The sequence below is a fragment of the Misgurnus anguillicaudatus genome, chromosome 2 (genome assembly GCF_027580225.2).
Source record: "Misgurnus anguillicaudatus chromosome 2, ASM2758022v2, whole genome shotgun sequence".
In the NCBI taxonomy this organism is placed as follows: Eukaryota; Metazoa; Chordata; class Actinopteri; order Cypriniformes; family Cobitidae; genus Misgurnus; species Misgurnus anguillicaudatus.
Window position 1 is genome coordinate 24,118,318 of NC_073338.2, and position 24,624 is coordinate 24,142,941.

A 24,624-nucleotide genomic window follows, 5' to 3' on the forward strand; every position below is an offset into this window, starting at 1 on the left:
GTGGGATTGTCCTATATCAACTATTTATTATCCATAATGCACTTTGTTTTATAGCTTTAATGTGTAGTTGAAATTGTAATTCACACAGACAAAGATAGATCTGACCTTCACTGAACAGTTTGCCGATTTCTGCAATTTTTGAATTTAGTTATGCACAAAGTGCTATATATCATTCTCCTCTCATTTGTTTAATCTGTGGCTTATTTGGCTTATAATGCATGCAGTTGCACATTAGAGTCTCTCAGCTCTGATAACATTTGACCATATTTATGTAAGTCCATTACACAAGCATCCCTCACAATGAAAAAATGCGAAAAAATGCAAAAATACACAGATGTGGAAACAATCACTTGGTATTGAATTATTAAATGTAACGTATTAACCTTAAAAGCACGGAAAGCAATTTTGTGCAGAATGTTTTTGTTATGCTGGTTGAAATGTCTTCAGGTCCTGATAGCAATCATTAACCAAAGTGGTCTAAATATACAGTTATATAATATACCACATATTCTGTCTGAATGCAATGAAAAGACGTCCTTAACTGTCATACTATGTGCATACCGCCGTGCAACCTGCTTGTGCAGACAATGCCCCATCATCAACAGTAATCTTAAGGCATGGAGTTGGACTACTTTTCAGCTGTTAAAGCTGGTTGTTTAATTTCTGCGGGTTAAATCAGCTTTTTTTCTGTTCATCAGCTGTCAATCTTAATGTAAAATTATTTTTTTAGGAAAGCAAGGTCTTAGTATTTGAGCTGAGATCACTACTTTTGATTGGCCATTGGGACGATTTTGTTAGGGGGATTTGGCAACCCTGCATTATGCCATTCCAACCAAGCAAGAATGGAAGGCAAACAGTGTTTATTTTACATTCTGACTAAACAGATTAGACATGAAACAGGGAAAAGACATAAAATTGCTATAAAGACAAACAGAGTTTATGTTTTTGGAGGGATGCAGATTTGGAGAGCATCTTAAGGTAGGGTGGGATCTTATGCCTTCAAAGCTAGCTTGCTATTGCTACCCTTATCAAAATTGCCAATCCTACCTTTAACCATGATGCGGCTGTTTCCCGTGCAGGGTTTAGATTAATCCAGGAATAGGCTTTAGTTATTTTAGGGCATTTAAGTAGTACCTTACAAAACAATACTGATGTGCATTTTGAGACAAAACAATGGCACTGATATATGTTAAGATGCAAGGTGTTTTGAAATTAAGGCAACTCAATCATGCATTTCAGTCTGGGACTAGGATAAGCCCTGTCCGGGAAACCACCCCCAAGTGTTTAGTTTAAAACCAAGCTTTCTCTTTTACCTTTAAACTGCAGATCATTATTGTCACTACATCTGTTTCTTTTGGCTCAACAACAAAACTCCTTGCAATGCAGATGTTGTGCAAACCAAGAAGTGTGACTTTACTTTAAAGACAGAGTTACTCCACTAGGGTTTCCATAGTCCCAAATGACTGAAATGGATAAAGCCAGAATTTAAATGAGGGTAATTGCTGGAAAATGCTTTTGGATGGGATTATAACTATTTGGAGTAATAGGGAAGATTATGTAGCAAAATCAGAAAAACCCCTAATAGTGGGTTCAGTCGTTTATGGCTATTTCTATATATTTGAATCATAAAACAACCCACAATACCCATCATAAAAATGTATCTTGTTGACTCCCTTGTTGACTGTATATGAACACTATATGCTCCCAATTAAAACAGGTTCATATGACATGCCGGTAAAGTCAAGCATCTGCTTTTACTGGAATACAGAACTGCACCACAGGTACAAAGTATGTGTGCATGCAGTGATGTTTTGCCAAACTTCAAAGGGAATTGGAAGTCAACAGTGATAGTAAATAATAAAGTTAAAGGTGAAATGTGTATTTTTTGCATCACCGTGGTACCAAAAGGAATTGCAATCTGTTTGTTTAGCCTGAGTGGGCTGAATATAACAACATTTGGTAAACCAATGGTGGGAGCTTGGGAAACCTGTCTAGAAACTAATGTAATTTTTTGTAATTCCATTTGGTGCAGCATGTGGCACAGAAATTACGTACGGCACCTTTAAGACATTAAATCTAAATGCTAATGAACCATGTCGAGCAAACACCTTTTTATAGCCTTTCATCTCGCATCTCTTCGTCACTACATAAATATTCTTAAACTACTACAATTAAAATCTTAATAAGAAAGCAACTCAAATCTAATATTGTTTCACAGAGAAGCAGAAAAAAACGCTGCATTTTCTTGTCAAGACTTTACCCCCTACCTACACTTTAATGCATGCCAAGTCTGTTTTTTACTTGTTTTCTCTCTGACAGACATCTTTATCTACTTGCACTCTAAAGATGTCTGGCTTGTTTTTAACCCATGCATGTAAATATTGGACAGAACACACAGCTTTTACCCAATGCTGGGTTGTTTTAACTAGGGATGCACGATATATCGGCCGACATATCGTTATCGGCCGATAATTGCTTATTTTTAATATTATCGGTTATCGGTCTGATAGCAAAATTAGGCCGATAAATGAAAGCTGATAAATGATGGATTATTTTGGTTTGTTGAACCACTTCACTTGCTCATTGCTGGCCATGTGAAGTTTTGATTGGTGCTTTCTGTGACAAGATGTCCACAGTCTGGGAGTTTTTCATTGTGAAAATAATATGAATATTTATCGGCATATATATATATATATATATCGGTTATCGCCCCCCAAATATAAAGAGTTATCGGTTATCGGTATCGGCCAAAATTTCCATATCGGTGCATCCCTAGTTTTAACCCAACTTTTAGGTTATTATAAGTTAACCCATGGTTGCGTAACAACAACCCAACATTGCGTCATTTTAACCCAGCAAGTATTTTGTCCAATATTTACTCAACATGGGTTAACAACAACCCAGATATTTAAGAGTGCATCTTTATCCTTTCTTGCAGGGAAAGAATGCTAATCAAGTTAACAGTACAGTAGCAAACAATCTCCCAATACTTCCCAAATAAATTAATAAAATGTATGCAATATTAAACCTTTTGAAAAACAACATGGAGCCCATATTTATCTATTTATATATTGATTTGAGTTTTTCAATTTCAACATTTGCAAGATGCAGATTTTATTGCAGAGGGAATATTAGTGCTTCCCATAAAAACATAAAAAAGAGATCTCTAAAATATCTGAGACAAAGTTGAAACATTTAGAAACTCTGATACTGTGATCATATTTCTTTTTTAACCAAGTGAATACAAACTTGCTTAACTTGCGTTTTGACAGTGTTGTTCTCTGATTTGATATTTAAAGGGAAAAGCCAAAAACAAATGAGAAGCATACAAATATAGCTAGCAAAGGGGATAAGGCCTGATTGTTAAAACTGCATTAACTCTTTTAACTGACAAGTATTGAGGTGAGGTGTAGAGGTGTAAATGCAAGTATTTTAAGCAAGTGCAGATGTTATCTGTCAACACACATCCTCTAATGATTAGCTGAAGGTCCCACAGGGATCCAGCATTATCTCTGGGCCCAGCAAATGTGATGCTTTTGCTTTCAATCAAGCCTTGATTACAGCCTGGAAATACAGACCACAAAAAGCCTCTATAGCCTGTCCATTATAGCAGTCAATCAACACAAGACTCAACACAAAGAGCAGGGCTCGCAAAATCGCTAGCCCGACGCTATTGTGCATTAAGGTCGAGCTACCAAAATGCATCTCTGCCCCGGCCATCGGACTATCTACTTATAGGAAGGAAAATATATTTGAATGCTTTTGCATTCTCTCACAGATTTGGTTGGGTAATTATGATATACTGTATGTAATTCAGTTGCCAACTTATGCCCTTCCATATTTATTTTCAAACTAGTACTGTATGTACACAAGTACGTGTGTGCATTAACACCAACTTTAAAAGACCACCATATTTTTTATTCCTGCCATGCTTTTTGTCTAGGTGATCAAGCAAGACCTTGGGGTCAAGCTTCACCTGAAAAATGCTGGTCCACAAGCAAGACTACCATTGAAATGTACACTAAATATACCAAAGAGACATCATGTGCTAGATTTCAGCACATGTGAAATATTTAAAAATGGGATCAGATGATGTAAATGACATATACTTTACTGGCAAAAAGTACAATGTACATGTGTTACTACAGTCTCACTACACACAGCAAAGTCTCCAGAACTTAATGATACATAAAAGAACAGGAGGAACTGTGTTTCATTACGAGCTTGAGTATCAGTTGAAGACAAATACTTTTGTTCTGATCAGATACTATTAGCATATTCTGAGCAGAAATAGCACACTTGGTCAGGAGAAGACCATCTGACTGACCTTTACATTTACACAAATATCAGATGATTTTATTCCAAGAGACTTTCAGTGGATTAATGCTATACATTTAGTTTGTTAACATGTCTGTCCACTGAGATTGAACCCGTTATCTATGACTTGTTAGGCAACCAGTTTGTTTTGCATGTCATGTAGTGGTAGGGTTAACTGAAATACTGTATAAAAAACTACAATAAAATGCAGGTGTAATAAACTGTTGCTTATAAAGACTATTACGAATTACTACTGTTTAGTTACTATAAAGTGCTTATGCAATATATTTTCAAGATTTTATGTCACAAACCTAAAGACCTTTAAATTCATTGGTTATTTCTTCTTTAAAACAACGAATTATATCAACCGTATACTTTGTAACGGGAACTTCATTTCCAGGCTGAGTGAAATGTGGCTTTGGCCACAGAGGCATTAACTAGCCAATCAAAATCAAGCTGCTAATTTGTGTATGTATGTATATTCTACACTTAAGCATAGGCAAACACTTTTATCCAAAGCAACTTACAGCACAGTGTATTTAAGGTATTAACTGTTAAAGGATTAGTCCATTTTCTTAAAAAAATCCAGATAATTTACTCACCACCATGTCATCCAAAATGTGGATGTATTTCTTTGTTTAGTCGAGAAGATATTATGTTTTTTGAGGAAAACATTTCAGGATTTTTTCATTTTAATGGACTTTAATGGACTCCAACACGTAACAGTTTTAATGCAGTTTAAAATTGCAGTTTCAACCAAGTTTCAAAGGACTCAAAATGATCCCAAACAAGACATAAGGGTCTTATCTAGCGAAACAATTGTCTTTTTTGGCAAGAAAAATAAAAAATATGCACTTTAAAACCACAACTTCTCGTCTATCTCAGCGCGACCTCACGCAATACGTCATCTCGTCAAGAGGTCACGGAGGATGTATGCAAAAGTACGCCACAGTGTTTACAGGTGTGGAGAAAGAGGACTGTTTCGACGTTGTTGTATGTCGAATGATACTAATTAATGTCTTTGTGTCAGTTTATTGTTTAAAATTGTCCGCAAATGTGCGTATATATATGTAACACGTGACCTTTCGACGTCATTACGCAATTACGTGAGGTCGCGCTGACACGTGACAGGACCGGAGATAGTAGAGAAGTTATGTGGTTTAAAAGTGCATATTTTTTATTTTTCTTGTTAAAAATGACAATTGTTTCGCTAGATAAGACCCTTATGCCTCATTTGAGATCATTTAGAGTCCTTTGAAACTTTGTTGAAACTGCAATTTTAAACTGCATTAAAACTGTTAAGTGTTGGGGTCCATTAAAGTCGAAAATCCTTGAATGTTTTCCTCAAAAAACATAATTTCTTCTTGACTGAACAAAGGAAGACATCGACATTTTGGATGACATGGTGGTGAGTAAATTATCTGGATTTTTTTTAAGAAAATGGACTAATCTTTAAATGGAAATGTAACAGTGTAGCACCCACCAACTTCGACACTGAAATGCCATGCTCAACCAGCCGAGCTATGAAAACACTGTCCAAAGTATTTTAACTGCAGTAGCTCTTGGCGCTTTTGAATACAATGTGCATTAGACGGTCACAGTGAATGGGCTCTGGATGGTCTGTGGGCGGTCTCAGACCGACCGAAACTACTGCCCACATGGTTTCAATGACAGCATGTTGATATAAATGCACTTTGCGCAGGCCTGACGAAAGACTGAGAGCTACTCATACTCTTGCATCAAACATTGTACGAGAAATCGCAGAGGGAGGAGTTTCTGTAATCAAAAGGTTAGCAAGAGATAGCTCATTATGTCACACATCGGGCAGCTTGCATGAATCCATTATTCATCCGCGCATGGAAACGAGGAAATTCTGAGAAAAAGGAGGAGAAATGTCAGAAAGCTGAGCCGCAGGCTGCATCCTCCAGTTCGCCTGGGATACGTCAGAAAGTGTGTGTTTGTGTCCGTTTGTGTGTGTATGTCTGAGTGTCTTTGGGAGAAAAGAAGCACATTCCCACCCACTCAGTCCCATGATTCAACTGAGCCTGCACCAGGCGTGGGCTTGAGAGAGAGAAATAGCGACGGGGAAAAAGCTTTCTTCAGAGAAAGAGAAAAAGAGAGAGAGAATTTCTACTTCTGGATTGCATTGTATCTTTCAGCTGGTATTGGGGTAGTAATTAAGGAAAGGCAGGGCTGCTAGGCCATGGATGAACGTGATTTATTGGCAAATGGAAATGGTTTACCGCTAAAATACCAACTGAAACTTGAGGGAAAGAAAGATGACAAGTGTAACATCAGTCCTAGTCTAGCGATGCCACTCACTGTCAGTCAGATGTCCCCATATAACACTGTAAGGTCATTACTCCTCAAATTGAATATCTGTCATTGCAAATGATGAAAAACATGTGGGTCAAAAGTAGATCTGGGTGGTATGCATACCTGTCAACATTCCCTTTTTTCCTGGGAGTCTCCCGTGTTTCACCCCCCCCCCTCCCGTTTTGTTATTTATCACAGAAAACTCCCGTAATTTAAACTGTACTACCTTGTTATATGAATAATCACATCAATATATTATCCAAAGGTTGTCCAGTTGCCAAATCTTGTATGAAACAAATCCTACTCACACAATAGACACACCATACAAATTTGAACCCACTTTTGACCGCAACCTGGCAACCTACAACGCGGTTGCGCTGTTGATATCTGCGCAGGTTGAATAACTAGACGGCGCGTTTGCTGCTGGATTGTGGGTCGACAGCCCTGCCATATTAGTGGTGGCAACGTTTTCGTTAATATCATAACAACTGGAGGCAAATGCCACGGAGGCTCCGTCGTGTGCAGTTCGGAGGTGTATAAACATTCACACACCTCAAAAAGAGTCTTGGGAATTACCTTTCACAAGTAAGACTAAACAGTTGTTTCTGGTTGTGTTACTGTAGGTAAGTGTAACATTATTTTGAAAGTTGGCAACTGGAGGGAGCCTATTAATAGCTAGCAATATCGCTATTTAGCCATGAATGTTGATACTTAAAGAGAATTACCAGTGTTTACATGTTTTTTTTATTTTTATAAAATTGTAATGCGTATTAGAGTAAGCCTATATTAAATTTTCCATCTTACTGTAGTTCGCTGGTTAGGGTTTCCTAAAGTGAAACATAGGAGGCATTGGGAGGTTGCTGAAAATATAAAATGGTCTTCCTAAAATAATTAATCCTTATGTTCTTAATCGATGATTTACTTATGCTTTATATACTTATTATAATGATATAATTATAGTGCTGTAAAAACTGTCACTCTTTGCAACACTGCCACAACCCAGTCCCCCTCCCCCCGGTTCAAAGATCTCCCGGATTTTGAAAACCAAATGTTAACAGGTATGGCGGTATGACAGTAATATCTGTATAAACAAAGATTTTTATTGTTAGACATTCATTTATTATTGTAAAGCATTTATTACTGCAATTTTATTACTGTAACATTAAAAAGGCATTTTGCTGTCATAAAACAGACTATGACACTATAACAAAGTCCTTCAGCTCAGAAAATGTTTTGCCAGTATTCCTGAAACACACATGCGTGTTTTTCACATTTCCTATGAAATGTTTCTCCAGGCCATGACTGTTTCATTAATGTGCTTCTCTATCTCTTACAAACACACACAAACACGCACAAAAAAAAAGGGAAAACAAAACGAGCAAATAAATATCAAACGGGAGCTCTCTTCGCATATTCCAGATGCAAATGTCCTCTGTTAATGTTCCCTGCCTTCAGTTGGATGACTTGGGGGAACATAAAAGTTCATGCAATTTGCATAAACAGACTAAACTGCACTGTAAGACAATAACTCCACTGGGAAATTTATCATAAGATTTGATGGAGTGACCAGAGTGCATTTTAATACTTTTTAATAGTTTTCTTGCTTTATTGAGGGTTGTGGGTTTTTTAAACTGTTGATTTTATCTCGTCTATTTTTATGACAATTAATTTTACTGCACTGACAAACACATTATAAAATTGATTATGTACAATACTGTTCAAAACTTTAGAGCTCATTTTTTTTCGCATGCCCTAAACTTTATAATTTTAGGTGTGATATATTTAAGTGTTTTTCTGACATGTATTGTTTAATGTTTACACCTGACCCAGAAATTGCATTTTTTGGATATTCTGTTTCTTTGTCAGACCATACTGTGTCTGTACAAAGCACTATTATTTACGGAATGATTATTGCAAAAAGTATCATTCTGAGACTTTGGAAATCGGATACTGCTCCTCAGTTTAAGACCTGATTGACTTGTCTTACGGGAGTATTACACATGGAGAGAGTCCGGTATGGAATTATGGATAACCTTGATAAATTCTACAATATATGGCAACCATTTCTAAACCAACTTAACCAATTAAACGCTGACTCCGACCGGCAATGTACGGTTTAATTTGCTGTCTGCTCTGCCATCTATTGAATGTTTTCTTTTTGTTAATGCTTTGCCATTTGAACTGCATATCTGTCCTGGTCTCTTTCCTTTTTTTTCTCTTTGTATATTATTATTATCATTATTATGGTTGATGATATTAATAATTGTACATAATAATTTACATCATCGTCTCTTTGTTAATATTATCACTCACTATTTTTTTTTGTTCTTTTCTTTTTTCCTTTAAGCTTTTCTGTAAAATGTAAAATTCTAATAAAAATACTTATTAAAAAAAAAAACTTTAAGGCTCATCAAAGCACTTTGCAATGTCACAAATGTAACGAATTTGAAATTATGTTAGAATTTGCAGCATTGTACTTTGTGATAAAGGAGCTTCTTGAGGTCCCACCAATACTGGATGACCAAATTTTATCATGTGCTCTTATTTGCTGTTTTTTCTTTATTATTTGGTATAAGTCATTAATTTAAAAAAATGAATAACATTTTTGTTTTGTATATAAAATATATATGAGAGCCCAATGTCACCTTAGGGGCTCGGTATCTTCTGATCTGAAAAAGAAAAATTTATATATACATGTATATATATATATATACAAAAAATCTCATGTTTAGTTTCATGTGCTCACGTAAAACTTTTGCGTGCTCACGCGAAACTTTCATGTGCTCACGCGAAACCTTCATATGCAGATTTTTTTGTAAAAGTTTACTTTCACTGAAACTATCGCGTACACACGTTTCGTTTCACTGAAACTATAGCGTGCACACGTGAAACTATCTCATGCGCACATGAAACTTTCGCACGCGATAGTTTTACGTGCGCATGCGAAACTAAACTTTATTTACTTATTTCTCCATGTCCCCTTAGGCCCTCCGTAAGACAATGTTTGAGATAACAAAGAACATTTCAGTCAAGTAAAACCAAACATTTTAACAAAGTGTTTTTTACAAGCACTGAGTTTTTATAGACCTTTTGCGAGTCAACGTCAGACTTACGTCACTGCAAGCTGCGCGTGCAATGTGGTGGCAGAAAAACAGTGGAAATGAATTAGACACGAGTGAAAGGAACAATATAACTCACTAGAAAATGTCTTGTTGTGCTGTTGAGTGTCAAAATAGGAATGCCAAAAAAGATGACCTTCATTTTTATAGTATACCGTCAACGAAGACACCATTTGAAGATAAACGTAGGTGTTTATGGTTGCAATAAGCCCTCAACTTGACAGACTGGATTGATGAAATCATTCGGAAATCTTTTAATAATTAGAATAGAAAATAATTAGAGAAGATATCCGGTGTTTTGTCGAAGTCTGATCCCTCTATGTGTTTCTTATAGTATTTTCATCATGTTATATTTATAATTTATTTAGAAGGATGAAAGATTTGAATGAATTCATAATATCACCATTTATTAAATATTTCATAATTTTTCCGTTTTCTATTACTTCTTTTACCTTATATCTTAGCCTATGTTTTCTTCCTGTTTGTTCTAAAATTATGATGTTTACATACTTAATAAATATAAATATAGCACACACACACACACACACACACACACACACACACACACACACACACACACACACACACACACACACACACACACACACACACACACACACACACACACACACACACACACACAATGTAAAGTGTTATTAATATATAAACAGGCCTATACAAATGAATTTGTATGTAAACATAATAGTTTTATAATAGTTCTAGAAGAAACATGTAGGCTATAAATATAAGGAAGAACTAATAGAAAGCAGGAAAATAATGAAATATGTAATAAATTATATTATATAAAAATACATGATAGTATTGCTCTTATATGTACTTTAGTGATTCATACTGTAAAAATAATTGATTTACCAATAAAGAACAATACATATACATTACATACATGCACACATATCAGTATAGCTATTTAAACTTTAAATGTATCTAAAAAATAAACGTAACGTGGTGAAAACGCTATAAGAAACATTACACTAAAGGGAAATATAGGGGAAACAGACTTCGACAGAACACCGGATCCATAAAAATCACAGTTTAACACTAAAACACTTCACACCGATGTTGCAGAGCTGTCACTTTCTGACACCAGTTGGGCTCCGCCCACAAAAAATGTCATCTCTGTTTGCAAACACGCAAAAGGTCTATTGCATGTCTAACTGATATTGCTACCATGGACAGCTCATACACTGCATCCAAGTGTCAGACTTAACTTCAGCACCCTGGCCAGCTCCCCTTTAATCCACTCTATGACATAATACTGTTGCAGAAGCACTCATGCATACATCTACTGAAAATCACAGCCAATCAGAATGCTCGTTCACTCTACTGCAAACACTGTAAATAAGCACCTGGAAAGCAAAAGGGTGAGTGCCAAACATTTGTCTGTCAAAAACACAATGCCTGTAAAGAAAACCAGACTTGAGAAAAGTGATTCTCCAGTGCAGATGTAAATGATGATAGAGCCTACAGGGTACAGACTGTGGGTGGTGCATAGTCAAACAATTGGCTGGTGTGCAGACTCACAGGTCTGGCAGCCTTTATCGGCTTATTGCGTGGGCAGTGTTCTCCATTGGGTGTCACCTGGCTTCAGTAATGATGCCATGATACACTATCATCACTTTGTGCTTACAAAATAGCTATCTTTATGGTGAGAATTAACTGCTTATATAATCTTCTCTAATTATCAGAAATTTCTAATTTGCCTCTTGATGTTTTGTAATACATCAATGATTTCAAATCGAATGCCATTGAGGCCAGGGACTTTGAACTTGGTATTCAAGTACCTGATGCCTGGATTTCTTTGTCTTTACTGGCTCAAGTGAAGTACAGCTCTTCTGAATAATGGAAAAGAGGTCCTTACCTTTTTTACTTTCTAGACAAGGCGTAAATACTATGACCTCAGCACTGTATCAAAATATTCAATACTGTGTCCATAATACTATTGACTTTCTTCTCTAGTACTACAATACACAAGAGCATATACAATAGATACAAGCAGATAGAAACATTTTATAAATACAGTACTGTACTAAATGGATTAAAGTGCTCAGATTTCAAGGTTTCATTCTACAGCAAAGGAAAACCTTATAAATGAATTACTGTATATTGTATTACCACACAGCATATATGTATTCCTTATATAAATCTATACACTGTAAAACCTAAAAGTTAACTCAAACCATTTAAGGAAACTGGTTGGATTAAACCATTTAAGTTTTAAAACACATACATTAGGTTTTACAATATAGAAATAGTGGGTTTTTTTTACATTTTTATAACCATATATAGGTTTCAATCATAATTTTTGATGTTGTAAACAACATTTGAAGAGTTTGGTTCCAAAACGCCATTTTTTATTAGTTACGGCCAAAATCAGTATTGTATCAGGTCAGTATTAAAAAGTAAATTCTTCATTTTATGCAAAATCCGATATTCGCCGTGTTATTCTGTCAGTTTTTCTTCATTCTTTCCAAACCTTTCCAAGTACTTTGTACTTCGTGATCAACAAACAAACAAAAACAAAATAGTAATTTTGACGGCATTAATAAACCTGTGGTGGTTTTCTGTGGCGGCAGTGCTTTAAGTGGCCCAAAAGAAGTGCCGGTACTCTATTTTTCTTTTCTTTTCTTTTTTTTGCTGACTGGACTTCTATATTGAAGGGGTTTTATATTCAGCAGTCGACAGACGACCTTGTAAAAAATAATAAATCCTTATATAAGTTTGTGGATTTGCTTGAGCTAGAAATAGCTATTGAACATACATAAAATGTGCAAAAGGTAGATATATAAGTACAATTTTCAGCATGGTCAAATGCTAAAACTAGTTGTTCAGATAGAAAGAGCTCAAAAACAAAAACTTTAAAATGACACCAAGACCATGTCTATGGGTTCAAGAATAACAAAATACTGGCAATTTAAAACTAGAAAGTCGTCACTTAATTTTTTCCCATTGTTTTCCATTTTGCGGGTGGTAAAACTACTGTGCGCGTCGTTCAAATTCATTGAAATTTCGTTGGGCAGTGTGCCAAACCAAAAAGGGCACTAAGGGGGTGGTACTATTAGTATGGTTTTAATAAAGTATTATAAATATGATGTGTTATATTACTAGCATCAACTTAGACAAGTGATTATAATGGGAAATATAATAACAAGAATTAAAGTGTGACAAAAAATATTCAATATGATTTACCTGCTGGCTTGATGGATCTTTGAATCCATGTTTGCAATGTTGAACTGCCTTTAGAAGCAGCCTCCCTTCCCGTTCTCTGTCTTTATTTTGTGAAGGCATTTGTGTTTTTTGTATTTTTTTGCCTACACAGTGTTCCAACAACAGCAAATTTAGTGTTTATATTAACTTAGATCTGATCGGGAACATTAAATCCATTACACAAGCGATAATAGTAAGAATGTGGATATTTTGTTGTTGTTTGCTTGCTAAGTTGTTAGCACTTTTACATTTTACAAATACATAGACAAACTTCCAAATGAGAAATTCTGCGGTTTAACAGCTGATATAATGTAATAAATCTACCTGTTAATGCAACGAACTTCAGAAACTGTCGTCCAGGCAGAGAGTGCACACAGAGATGCTGCAGAGCGGGCGGGAAAACACGAAGTGGATTAGCGGAATCAGTAGATCTTTAGCGATCTTTAGGATCTTTTTATAGATCACAACCTTTGCGTGCGAAATTATGGAGGATAAAATACGGGAGATTTAAGGGAAAATACTAATACGGGAGGACGGCGGGAAAGAAGGGTAAAATACGGGACTTTCCCGGCCAAAACGGGATACTTGACGGGTCACGGGTATGGTGAGTCACACCTCTCCACACAACGTCGAGGCTGACTGACAGCAAAGGCGACGCATGCGCTTTTAACTTGTAAACTCAAGGGTGTATGGGTAATGTAGTCTCTGCTCTCGGTGGGACGAATTAGGAAGTGTACATTGTGAAGACGAAGCGCTCTGAAAAGCGGCAGCGCAGCCAAAGGATTAAAACCTCTGATTTAAACAGATGTGCAAATGAGCGTTCCGGTATGCTAAAAGCACGTTCTGGGCTCAGGGAGAGGTGGTGGTACGCTCAAGAGCTATTTTTAGAAGTGGCGGTACTGAGTACCGGCGCGTTCCGGCCCACTTAAAGCACTGTGTGGCGGGGAAGAAACGTAAGCCATCAAAATGGAAAATTTTTCGTGAGAGGCACTCGGGTGAAGGAAAAATGGCGGCTGTTGCTTGTTCTCACACGACAGCATCAAGCTTCAGTCATGCTAACACATTGACCCCAGTGAATCTTATAAAATCGTTCCATTATTTTACACAAAGTCAACAAAAATCGAGCAGAACCAAAACATTTTACAGCTGATCGCTGTCAGAAAAGTTCAGCAACAACGTCCCAAGAATGACAACAGCAATGACAGTATTCTTACTATGACAAAGTAAGTGTTTTGATTAATACCATTAATGTTTACTTTTTTAATCAGTGTATACCACTAGTCAACTAAATGAATATAACATGGCAAAAATGAATGCACATTTATATATTGATTCAATAGATCTAAAGCATTTTGAAAAAATTGATAAAATGAGTCTTACACTGACAATTAAAAATATATAGGTGGCAATCAGACAGTTTGGTATTTGTGCCTGACATGTTAATGGTGAATAACTGGTGGGTATAAGCTTAACTCACATGTGTGTTTGTAGGTTATGGTAATGGTAAGCAATTAAAACTCCTTTGCTACTAAACCGTTTCTCATTTGTGTCTCACTGAGTGCTTTCTTATTTCTGGTGCCATGCAGTGAAAAACGTCTTGGTGCAAATGATCTAATATACGATCTAAGATACAGCACACTTAATAGGAGAGTGTAAAATATGTTTAATGTGAGCTGAACACAAAAGCAACTGACATAAATTGGAGAAGTTGTAACTGACGAAAGTTAATAGGACTGAATTGCAGGTATATTGCTGAAATGAAATACCCATTAAGATGAATACAGCATACGCATTTTCACGCATTTAAGGACCACTGCCTGTGGAAGAATTCACTATGTTAAGAGCACATGCTGACCTTAAACTCATTTTGCACAAGGTATAAGACAAGTACAGCATCTGAGGCTAGCAACACAAAGATAACAGGTCTGATTTTATGTAATGCATGAACTTATGAAACATATACCGCTTTGGATAAAGTTGTCTGCCAAATGTATAAATATGTAAGGTTATCCCACACATTCCCTAACATGAAAGCATCTTGTCACATACCTTTATTATATCTGCTGGTTGTGAAAAATTCAATATGGCTTCATGTTACATCTTAGCCCAACTCAGAGTTAGTTATTACAGGAAGGGGATGGAGTCATGTCCTAGCAGCTTATTTTTAGCAGACAATCAATAACCTTTCAAGTCTCCTTTTGACTATGTTTAATCAAAAAGCTTTTCATAAAAGTAAATCATTCCCTAGCAACTTCAAGACAATTTATGTTTAAACAGTATGGCCATGGTACAACATACTGTACACTGAAGGATTATTAGGAACACCTGTTCAATATCTCATTAATGCAATTATCTAATCAACCAATCACAAGGCAGTTGCTTCAATGCATTTAGGGGTGTGGTCCTGGTCAAGACAATCTCCTGAACTCCAAACTTAATGTCAGAATGGGAAAGAAAGGTGATTAAAGCTATTTTTAGCATGGCATGGTTTTATGGTTGCTAAGTATTTCACAATCTGCTCAGTTACTGGAATTTTCACGCACAACCATTTCTAGGGTTTACAAAGAATGGTGTGAAAAAGGAAAACATCCAGTATGTGGCAGTCCTGTGGGCGAAAATACCTTGTTGATGCTAGAGGTCAGAGGAGAATGAGCTGACTGATTCAAGCTGATAGGAGAGCAACTTTGACTGAAATAACCACTTGTTACAACTGAGGTATGCAGCAAAGCATTTGTGAAGCCACAACACGCACAACCTTGAGGCGGATGGGCTACAACAGCAAAAGACCCCACCGGGGACCAATCATATCCACTACAAATAGGAAATAGAGGCAAGAATTTGCACAAGCTCACCAAAATTAAACAGTTGTAGACTGGAGAACTGTTGCCTGGTCTGATGAGTCTCAATTTCTGTTGAGACATTCAGATGGTAGAGTCAGAATTTGGCGTAAACAGAATGAGAACATGGATCCATCATGCCTTGTTACCACTGTGCAGGCTGGTGGTGGTTGTGTAATGGTTTAGGCCCCTTAGAGCCAATTGGGCATCGTTTAAATGCCACGGCCTAGCTGAGCATTGTTTCTGACCATGTCCATCCCTTTATGACCACCATGTACACATCCACCAATGGCTACTTCCAGCAGGATAATGCACCATGTCACAAAGCTTGAATCATTTCAAATTAGTTTCTTGAACATGACAATGAGTACACTGTACTAAAATGGCCCCCACAGTCACCAGATCTCAACCCAACAGAGCATCTTTGGGATGTGGTGGAATGGGAGCTTTGTGCCCTGGATGTGCATTCTTCAAATCTCCATCAACTGCAAGATGCTATCCTATCAATATGAGCCAACATTTCCAAAGAATGCTTTCAGCACCTTGTTGAATCAATGCCACATAGAATTAAGGCAGATCTGGAGGTGAAAGGGGGTCAAACACAGTATTAGTATGGTGTTCCTAATAATCCTTTAGGTGAGTGTATATTTTACTGTTAAGGAGCTTGGACACTGACTCCAAAAGTCTCGTCTGAACTTTTCACACATTACTGTAAAAAATAAATAAGACCTCACATTGTGTCAATCATGTTTACACGCTGCCTCTGAAACTTTCGTCGTAAAAAATCCGGACCGTGTTAAGTTTTCTGCTTTTTCGCATCTGTACCAAGCTTTTTGTGCTTTGACAATTTGGAGTCACCGTACAAGCCAACGCAAAAATGCAGAATGGCGTCTGACGAATTGATCCACTACCTCTCGCAGCACAAAGCACTGTATGGGGTGGTTCTCATTTCTTGTCAAATACATTATTTTCAGGTAACGTTTCAAATAGTGAGCGATGCAGACATGGTGCAGTGTGTTCTTTTTTTTCCAGGCGTGTCGGCGACACATCAAGTTGAAAATACTTTACAGAATGCTGCTTCAAAAGCGCTGGAAAAAAGCGGCATGGTAAAGTTTTCTGCATGGTTTTAGATGTAAAATGTAAACTGCCCCTATGACAAAGTGAGGAATACAAAGAGACAGAATATAAAGACAGGTTGTGGCAGATGATTGCGGAACACTTTGAAAATGTATTACTGATTTCAAAACAAAAAGGTACGCAAAATTACACAGTATTGTGCTAAAGCTACAGTAACTAAACAATAGCTAAATTGAAAAAGATTCCATTTTGAATTTTTATTTTATCGCAATGGATTCATTAATACGCATCGGACTCCGTGTGCAAAGTTTCTGTGTGTGAAATTCTTTTAAAGATGACGAATACAAAAAATACAAAAATTACAACTTAAGTGTGTAAGGAGCTCATGTAAGTTTTAAAGGAATTTTGCATAACTGAAATTCTATGGGCAAAAAAGTACAGAATTTTTTCACCTCATGCACTTCGCAGATAAGAAAGAAAGGGAATTATGGAGATATTAAACTGAAATTTTAATAAGGAGAGCTTGTGCCATGGGCGATACAGAACCAGCATTCTGAGAAAGTTCATATCTCGCAACATGTTTCACCTTCTGCTGTGACACACTCACTGCTGCCAAAAAATGCCTCTTTTTGCTCTCACCCACAAAGATGGGCACACATGAACAGCGAAACATGGCCTATTTCTTAAGAAGTTCCCATCAACCTCAGGCAATGCTAACAAAGAGTCAATAAATCATTTATTCATGCTGACCCCTCTTCTTTTACTCTGTAAGGGTTTCTAATCTATCCAAAATCTACATGGTTAATGTGAGAAGCAGTCCAGAGGATCACCAAATGCCAATATTGTAAAAGCTGAAAAAGAAGTCACTTTTCTTTCTCAATAAACCTTTTCTGTTTTTGGCTTAATCTTTTTACATCTTTTATATATAGCCTGATGTATAAATGTTTAAGATTTAAAATGTATTTGTTTATTCTTTGACTCCTGGCGTAAATTTCTCATTCTGCATCAGTTTATTTTAAGAACACAACAGTGAAATGTCATTCAGCTCCGTGAACTTATAAATAAATAAGAAATGTGCCATCGTATCTTCCTCGGTTCACGGCTGTCACCTCGCAGTCAATGGGCGTCATTTTAGATTAGTCATCAAGTAATGCTCTTCAGATTGACTTTGACTTAGAGGACTGTTGTTGTGGGCCGAATGATGTTTCCTTTAAAGATGTCAGTTATTTTATTCTGTATTGCCCCTGCCATTATGTGTCACGGCAGCGTGGGACTGTAGCATCTATTAAAATATGAGGAACAAGACCTTAGATGGTTCTAAGTTTAGCAAACAACTGTAGTTTAAAATGCTTTTTAAGAGAAAAGTGGACCCAACAATTATTCAATCCTTTACTCACAAATATGCCATTTGGAAATAATATTGTTTTATTGATAAGCTGAAACTAAATTATATATATATATATATATATATATATATATATATATATATATATATATATATATATATATATATATATTTAGTTTTTAAATATATCCGAGATGGCATGAAGGGGTATATTTTGGGCTAAACTAATCCTTAAAAGATTAGTACATTTTCTTTAAAAAAATCCAGATAATTTACCACCATGTCATCCAAAATGTTGATGTCTTTCTTTGTTCAGTCGAGAAGAAATTATGTTGGTTGAGGAAAACATTCCAGGATTTTTTCATTACAATGGACTTTAATGGACACCAACACGTAACATTTTTATGCAGTTTAAAATTGCAGTTTCAAAGGACTCTAAACGATCCCAAACGAGGCATAAGGGTCTTATCTAGCAAAATGATTGTCATTTTTGACAAGAAAAAAAAAAAGCACTTTTAAACCACAACTTCTCGTCTATCTCCGGTCACGTAATTGCATAATGCCGTGGAAAGGTCACGTGTTACATTAATGAAACGCACATTTGCAGACCATTTTAAACAATAAACTAACACAAAGACATTAATTAGCATCATTTGACATACAACAACGTCGGAACGGTCCTCTTTCCCATCCCTGACCTCTTGATGTGATGACGTATTACGTGAGGTCGCGCTGGTGCATCACAGGACCAAAGGAAGACGAGAAATTGTGCTTTAAAAGTGCATTTTTTTTCTTGTCAAAAATGACAATCATTTCACTGGATAAGACCCTTATGCCTCGTTAAACTGCATTAAAACTGTTAAGTATTGGGGTCCATTAAAGTCCATTAAAAAAAACATAATTTCTTCTCAACTGAACCAAGAAAGACATCAACATTTTGGATGACATGGTGGTGCGTAAATTATCTGGATTTTTTTTTAAGAAAATACTCTTCTGTTTGATCTACTTCAGTGCAACAAAAAAGCTAATAAAGCTAAATCTGAAAAACACAATAAATGTTTGAAAATCATATCACAGTAAAAAAATCAAAGACTGTGTTTGAGCAACACAAGAAGGTGTTATATCCTAATGAAACCAGCCGATGCACTCCAGAAGCCCTTATCAGTGAGTGTTCGATACCACAAAGTACACAAAGACAACTTAACAACCATGACTCAAATCCAATAAACCTGCACGCTTTATGTGGACAGCTGAAGATGCAATATCAGATGATAGTCTTCTGCTAGCCATTTAATCCAAATGTTCTGCTGATTCACAGCAGTTATGCCCACAGGAGAAAGCCAAAGGTTGCTTATGGTTCTTTTGTACTCTACTATAACATCATCACCATATTGAAAAGACCAGATTAGGCCAATAATGAATTTCCAGACTACTACAGTATCAAACGGTTAATGCAGGCTTCTTTCTGGATCTTAAGCACGACTACAAAAGCTACGTCAATCGTAGGGCATTCAAAAACATCTGGATTGCTAAGCTTGTCATGTCTGGGAACACCACAAACAGACTCATCAAATGATGCATGTGGGTGTAGGTGATGTGTAATACCCCATCTGTTTGCAATTTCTCACGGATGACTTTGTGTGTTTATGAAAACCCCAAACACTTTCAGTACCAACCAACAGAGAGCTGCATAATATTAAACAATGTCCCTTCTAATTATTATTATTAGGTGTATTACAATCGAACAAGGCTAATCCGATTCAGAGCATACAAACTGCGGTAGCAAATTTGAATTTCCACAAAGCTTAAAATAAAACACATTTGGAGAAGACATGCAAACATACTCACTCTCAGCAGTTCCTCATTTTAAGTTGATATATTCCAGGACACACAGGAATCCTTTGTTACAAAATTCCACACCAACCTGGTGGGCAATAAGAGAAAAAAAGAGACTGAATTTTAATTAAATTAAATTTAGCAAGCACACCAGCAGGGATGTTTTACAATGGCAACCTAATTTGAGTAAGAAAAGAAATAAAATAGGAGAGGCGTTATGGTTCTCATTAAAGGTAGGTTTGTGTTTATTCGAGTTACAGATAGAGACAGAAAGTGTTGAAGGCAAAGACAGTGAAGCGTTGAGACATCAAACACATGGGATGAGAGAGAACGAGTAGAGAATTCTTTCTGCCACACGCTTTAAAGGCTACTGGAGGAGACATGACGATAAACAAACATAACTGAACAAAGATAATCTGCAGAACGGAAAGGCAGATGTTGCCCCTCGGAAAAACTCTTAAATAAAACATCTTTAGGTCTAGTCCATCAAACCGAAATTAGGTATTTAAATTTAGAGTTTGTGAATATTTACATAATAACAAATACAAGACAAAGCTAGATAGTATACATACAAGGCACATTACATACAAGGCAGTGCTAGTTATGTAATTATAATATATGCTATGCGTTTAGGCTATTATTCAGACATGCACCACCCACAATTTAACATGCAAATAAATACAGTAAAGAAGACAAATCAGAATTTAGCAAGGGGGTACTATGACATTTGCTGAACTTTCTATCAAATACAATTTTAAAATTGAAATCTGAAGTTTCTTCAAAATTTTATGGAAAAAATGTCAATCTTTTTAAAATGGATGTAATGCATATTTTTGAGTCAGGAACAATGTGTTTTTTAAAATGCACTTTTATAAAAACTGATTTAAAAATGTTTTTTAAATGGATGTAATACATATTTTGAGTCAGTAACAATGTGTTTAAAATGCATATAAAAAATGTCAGGTGGTACAAGCAATCATTGTCTATTTGCCAAACAAGTTTTAATGTGCTCCCTGTGTCATGCTGTTTGATTGTTTATTTAATAGTGGCATTTAAAAAGTGTAAACAACTTTACCATAAAACTAACATTTGAGATATATATATATATTTGCATTGATCAGATATTAGAATATTAGAGAAACCCATGGATGTGTCATAAGCTACACACACAATATCTGGATGCAGTTCAGGACAAGCTGTTTCCTTAGCATCATTATTGATGTAATGAGTTGGAAGCACCGTGTTGATTTCCCGGTTGAGCTGAACTTATGGGGGCGTACAGCCCTGTGCCCCCTGAATCTCATAGGTGATGTACTGTACAGTTATTCACTGCCTCCTACAGTAATATACTGTCTCTATATCTCCACCAGTACAGCATGAGGATAACAATGCAGGGGTTGTATTCCCAGGATACACAGACTGATAATTTGTATACAGTATACAAAATGCACTGTCACTTTAAATAATTTTTTTACCAAATGCATAAATGCAAATATCATAAATATCAGTATTCAAAGTCAAACTTCATTGATATGATATGGCTATATAACTGAACTTCACCAATAATGTGCAAAATGACTTAAAAACATGATTCTGTGTGAACTTTTAAGAATTTTGTAACAAATGGTTTGCAAATTAGAGAAGCCTTGTTGACAATATGTGGGTGATTCTCACGAAACCATTGAAACACCACGGCACTAATGATTTTAGCTTTAAAATGTGTAATATAGTAACATTAAAAATCATCAGAATTAACACAATACTGTGTTCTACCTTGCACAATGTGTGATTTCAACATAAGAATTTATAATTGGAAATTTTATCTCATTTTCTGCTGAAATTCTCATTACCGCAATGTGTCCAGGTGTGTTTGAACATGCGTTATGTTGTAATTTAATCAAATTAACACAAAAATATTAAGAAAAAAATAAATTAATGTTTTGCTAGACTACTTTAGATGACAGAAAAAATATTTACTGAATATTCATGTATAATAATAATGAAGAAAAATTAGGAAAATGATGTGTCCATGCCTGATGTTCTCATCCTCCGCAACACTTTTTGAGAACAGTTTAAGCACACATACAGAATTTTAATAAAGTTTAATTTTGAGTGACCAAGCACATGGACCAGTTACTTCAAGATGGCTACCAGGTAAGATCTTTTTTTTTACAGTTGATTTGAAATATTGTCTTGTCAGAATGCTTCCACGACATTTTGATTATCATTACCGCAACAGATGCTTGTTAAATGTTAATTTAATTAATAGAAGCATAATACTTTGATTTTAAATGCATGTGCAGAATCTCCAAATTATGTTCTTTCAGGTTTGTCATGTCATTTTGAAAATATGTCAGTGTTGATGTTTTCTGACTGTTGCGGTAATGAGATTTTTTAGGACAATTTTTTTAAATTATGTTACAAAAAGTGTTAAATGATAAGTAAAAGTTTTTAAATTAATGTTCCCATTTACTCCAGACTTTGTTTTTCAATGTCTGGTGGGAAAAAAAGTAAATTTAAGCCATTTTTACATTTTCATGCTTGACATTTTTAAAACCAAGTTTTCGTGAGGATCACCCGAGTAAGTTTATAATCAAATGATTCTATACAAAATCCCATCACTTCACTTCGGAAGAGATTAGTTTTTGATGGATTAATAGCTTAAGAATTAGTAAAATATTGGCTAATTGTCAATTTTTGGTGAACTATGCCTTTAAGTAAAGTTAAAATCACTGTGCAATGATTGACCTTGTGGTAAAAAAACTATCAGCAATTGATTACATATTTTGTATACTTAATAAATTGTGTGATTGTTTATGCAAAATTCTGCCTCACACTTTCACTTTCCAAGTGCTTCAGGCACAAACAAACAATTTATTATAAAAACCAATTAGCATAATAAGTGCAGTACACAACCTCTGATAATTTCAAACTACCCTTGACAAATGACGCCATAAACATTATTACACTATGTTTGGGGGCTTCAAAGTTCCTGTCTTTCATCACAATGACACAACAAAGTTACATCAAGCAGACGAAAACAGAATTACAAAATGAAGGTCATAAATGACTTGAAGATGAAAGCATTTAAATACAAGACAACGGTGAAAGCAAACTCATAAAACAACTATTGACAAACAGAAGCCATTCAGATTTGTTTACCTAAAAATAGGACAGTTGAACAGGACTCAGACTTGCAATTGATTTCTCTAAGCCACAAGAAATTATATTTTTCAATACATCTGTACTACAGTATATCTAAACCACCAAGCATTACTCAATCTCACCAGCAGTAGATCTTATATTAGGTTTGCCACCTATACAAAAGGATAATCTTGACAGGCTACAGAGACTAATTCAACTGTAATCTGTGTTCTCTTCTTTGTGTCCAGTTTCTGCGTATGAGGATCAGTGATTGATGGAGATAATGAATGACTCTACATCTATTATCAGCATGCAGGTTGCTGTGTGCAGTAAAATCAAGGATGAGCACAGGAGAAACCAGGAACCCATGAAGCCTATTTTACTGATATATGGCAGCGCCTCAGGCTGCTGGGCAAATGACAAACCCGTGATAATGCAATATGTTCGGTTTTGAAGCAGCCCAGATTGCCTTTCTCTGGACTAACCATTTTTGAAGTTCAGAGGGGAAATTGTGAACGGAGAATGTTTTGATGCTAGGAGATTTATGAGGTATGATTTCCTACTAAAAGATTCAGACGATAACAAACCGATTAGTATAATCTCAGTGTTTCTCAAACTTTTCCCCACTTTGGAGGAAGGAAGGGTTGCAAGCCCTACCTGTCCCCAATCGCCCCAAATGGTAATCAACTAGGCTTTAAGTTTAACTGTTGACATTTATTTCATCACATCATATTTTAAAACATAAAAGCATTAAACATTTTCAATAGAGAAAATAAACAAAATATCACTTGAATATGAATGAAATAAGACATGAAATAAGACTTTGTTCAAAAGTAAAAAATAATAAACAACTGTGTTTGCATTTTGACACTGATAAAAGTCATCATACTTTATTTTCGTCTGGCTTTTTGGTTTATTAGGTCCAGTGTCTGTCTTGGTTTTCTTTGCTGGTGACGAATCTCCAGTTTTCTTTTCATTCTGTGTCACAAACCTATCCCATTGTTAACTTTTATTAAAGTTTTGTTCCGCTTCAATTAAAGGGACACTCCACTTTAAAAAAAAAAATATGCTCATTTTCCACTCTAGAGTTAAACATTTGATTTTTACCATTTTTGAATCCATTCAGCTGATCTCCGGGTCTGGCGCTACCACTTTTAGCATAGCATAGTCAAAACCGCCGCCATCTTGAAACAGGGGTCTTGTCATAGGAACTAGCCAGGTAATGCCGGTATCTCCACCTGTACTTCGAATTCATGGACGATGCCGGACTTTTGTGCTGCGTATGGATGTTAGGGCTGCTAGTACTATGTATTGCAGTTAGAAAAAGTAGATTTTCATAATATCAAAACTTTAATTTTTTTCTGGACTCAATGCTAAATACATGTCTGACTGTTGGAACAAAAAAAAC

General features: G+C 35.9%; 1 protein-coding gene across 6 annotated transcripts in view; it reads right to left on the reverse strand.

Moving 5' to 3' along the window:
• The window catches only part of dlgap1a (discs, large (Drosophila) homolog-associated protein 1a), a 124,565-nt gene that overhangs the window by 66,470 nt on the left and 33,471 nt on the right, over positions 1–24,624 (reverse strand). For 5 of the 6 annotated variants that reach the window (XM_055202060.2, XM_055202061.2, XM_055202059.2 and 2 more), the window contains exon 2: positions 20,085–20,160. The exons of the other annotated variant lie outside the window; for it this stretch is intronic. The gene's annotated coding sequence lies outside the window, so the exon portion shown is untranslated. The remainder of the gene's footprint in view (positions 1–20,084; positions 20,161–24,624) is intronic. 6 annotated transcript variants of the gene reach the window in all.